A 3,701-nucleotide genomic window follows, 5' to 3' on the forward strand; every position below is an offset into this window, starting at 1 on the left:
GTTCTTATGTGGAAGAGCTCGAAAGGGGTATAGGAAGTGCTGGAGTGTATTGCATTGTTATATGTTGCTCCTCCTTTTGCGAGTATTTGATCATGATCCCTTTCTAGGCGTGCTTCCTTTGTTTTGTTAAAGATTATCCTATATAGTTAGGTTAAGGTGGAAAAACATTCTTAAATGAAAAGCTAATTGACGTTATGCTCATTTCTGAATCAATCTGAAACTCAACTGAGAAAACCTATATAAACATACCCAACTATAATATTTTCTCTACAAATCACACGGACGGTAAGGCCCATGGTGGTACTGCAGTAATAATTAAAAAAAACATCAAATGCATAGAGCTCGGTGGATTCAAAAAGGACTACATACAGGCTACTACTATAGAGACCTCAGACACAACGGGTCCAAGAAATACAAGAAATATAGCATGCGAGAACCTAACAATAAAATCATGCCTAGACCTCTCTTCCGACCATTCCCAAATATTAATTACATTACATGGTGGGCTAGAAGATTACAAGAAAGACTCCCCTTTATTTAACCACAAAACAATTTGGAACCTGGAAACCTTGGACAACTTTATTCTGCAATAGCATATTTAAATGATCATATTATTCAGCACAGCAATCGACACCATCTATAAAAATGATCACATTAAAGAAAACTCCCGCTTTTTTAGAGACAAAATAAGGCAAAAGCTTAAACTTAGGAGGATATGGCAAAGGACTAGGCATCCAAAAGATAAAAACAAACTTAATAGAGCACCAGACGAGGTCAAGAGAATCCTCAGGGAAGAGAAAGATAAACGGCTTCAATACTACCAAACTTGGAATTTCTTTATCTACAAATTATTTCTTTTGGAAAGCGACCAACAAATTGTCGAATTAAACTATACACAAGCCACCTATAAAAAGAAACAACAACATATGGGCAAGAGCAAACAAAGAAAAAGGACTCTTGCTGAACTTTTTAAAACATCATTTACCAATGACATGGACAACGGCAATGTTCAGCTTCCAAATCACCAACTTAAATTTTGCACTTAAAACTATAACAAAGGCAGAAATTAAATTTTACATAAAACAAATTTAAAACAAGAAAGTCCCCGGATATGATTTAATCGGAGGAAAAATTATTAAAGAACTACCGGACGCTATAATCACCTATTTTAGAAACTTGTTTAACGGAAGTATTTGATTGCAGTACTTTCTCATAGCTTGAGAGGTAGGCCAAATTAAAGCAATTCCAAAAACAAATAAAAGCGCCAATACTGTAAGCTCGTACAGACCAATCAGCTTATTACCCGTCCTCTCAAAAGTATTTGAAAAAGTCCTATTTAATAGAATCGAGCCAACCCTAAAACAAAAAAATATAATACCTCATACGGACAGATATTTCTATATTATAATGCTCAGATATTATGCCAGAGTCAGCGGGTGTTCCCCGAGGTACTGTGCTTGGGCTCATATTATACCTGATTACCTAGATCAATGATTGCGACGTTCGCAGACGTTACTGTTTTAATGTCGTCAAGGGCATTCGAAAAAACAGCTGCAAATACGATACAAAAAATCATGACACAAACAGTATCCTAGAAGATTAAAACGTTGAATTCCTACAGAGTTAAATTATACAATTATTAATGTATTAGCGTATTCTTGCACTAGGAAGGCCGCTAGGATATTTTTCCATCGAAATATTTTTGTATTCTTTCCATTCCTTTCAGATTTTCTAGCCAGATTAATGGCTTATGGTCTGTGACTATTTTGAATCTACGCCATTAGGGTCTGGCCTTGTGACAGCACAGAGCCTATCGCATAATTACTTGCATCTGTGGTCAGATTGAACGGTATATTAAAATCAGGGTATATGCAAAGACACTAGAATAACAAGATGCTTAACGGCCATACATTGGTTTGCAGCCACTTTTTTGGTGAAGGCCAAATTTGTTCTCTTTCCGCTCGCTTACGCTGAGAGCTTAAGAAATCTAAAAATAGAATTAGCTTGATTGTGTGAGTAAAAACAAGGGAGGAGAACTCGTATATGTGTGCGTGTTGTGCCAGAAGACGATTTTCGGGCCGAAATCAATTCTGATCGAAGAAACGAACTTACATATTTGGAGTTGTGGCCAATTTCGTAGCAATATGAGTTATAAAAAAATAATTAAAAATTCACGCCCTGACTTTTATAAGTTTGTTTAACAGATCTGTTCTATGTGCATAACATTAATTATTTTCATAAAACCATAATGAGAAGTGACTACTTTTCACACCAATAAATTTTTTTATACACATTTGTTTTTTATTATTTTTAAAAATAGTTTCGAAAACTTTAAAGTGTATTTTGCAAATATTAAAAAATTAATCAGATGGTGCCTTTAATTTCCCGAAGACCGAGGCACGAAGTGCGGACACAAGAACTCAACAATCACTGCCTTATTAATATTTCTCACGTCGCAAGCTGAATACCCTAATGACAAGTATTCTAATATAGTCATTTTCAAATTTATTTTGTGATGTACATAGATTCGGCTATTACTAATTCTAAGCTTTATTTAAATAATAATAACGTTAAGGCAATGCAAAACAAGAATTTTTCGCATCCTGCCAATTGATAAAAAAATTATAATAGATTTAAAGTCAACGAACTTCTAAGGTGAAGGGCATATTTTGTCAAATTTACAATGCATGAGCATACGTGTGCACTCATACAGTTGTCTGCTATCACTGTATGCGTAGAAAAGAGCTGTTTGCTGTAGCGCTCTCCGCTCCTTGTCTCTCGAATATAAAAACTAATTGGACTTTATTTGCATCCCAATCGTCTTATGGGTATTTAGTAATTCTGCATTCTGCCATGTCTTGTTAGATACCAGTGCATCATATTCACACTGCATCGTCATAGATGGGAGACATTTTCAACTTATTGTACTACTTCTCTTGGCGTCCAGGTTTGCCCGTTTGTTTTAGTTTCGGCCTACCTGGTCCCACCCGTACAGCTTTAGGATTTGGTAAGACTTGCTCAGCACTCTCATCATCTGAATTCTTGCTAGCTCTGTCTGGTGTCATGTTTACGAGAGTTACAATCCTGTGGCCGAGGTAGGAAAGCTTTCAAAAAAACAACTGAACAACTTGGGTATGAAATGCGAATGATGCTTCGCATTAGAAAAGTTATATGCTTCTCACAAATGCTGGGTGGTGTTGTCTCTCTGTGGCCGGAGAGAGATTTTGCTTTCCTCTGAGTTTTTTGCTGCTGTGGCCGGAAAGAGGGGGCATGGTAACCTTTTTTTCGAATTCAGCGCCTCAATGATAATTTGAATTTACTTTCCACTTTTCGATGGCCAACCACATAGAAAACTTTTTACTGCTTCGTCAGACCGTCAGAAAGAGAAGACAACCATCTTGGCCTTCGAATGCCGCCAAACCCATCTCTCTCTCTCACCGCCATTCGAATGGAACTGACAATCAGCTCTGTTTGCCTCTTTGAATACGAAATTCTTGACTCGAAGAATTCTTCTTCTGCCCCAATTTTAGTTCTGGGAACCGAACATAGATGGCGGCACAAGCGCTACACCGCTTGCAATATTTCTCGCTTTTTCCCGTTGCTTTTAGGTAAACCGCGCCAGCCAGTCCTATACTCTCATTGTGTTCTTCGAAATTCGTAAATAGTTCCCCTTGACAAGACACGTGGCTGGTGGGGTCACT

This window comes from Drosophila sechellia, chromosome 2R (genome assembly GCF_004382195.2).
Source record: "Drosophila sechellia strain sech25 chromosome 2R, ASM438219v1, whole genome shotgun sequence".
Taxonomy (NCBI): Eukaryota; Metazoa; Arthropoda; class Insecta; order Diptera; family Drosophilidae; genus Drosophila; species Drosophila sechellia.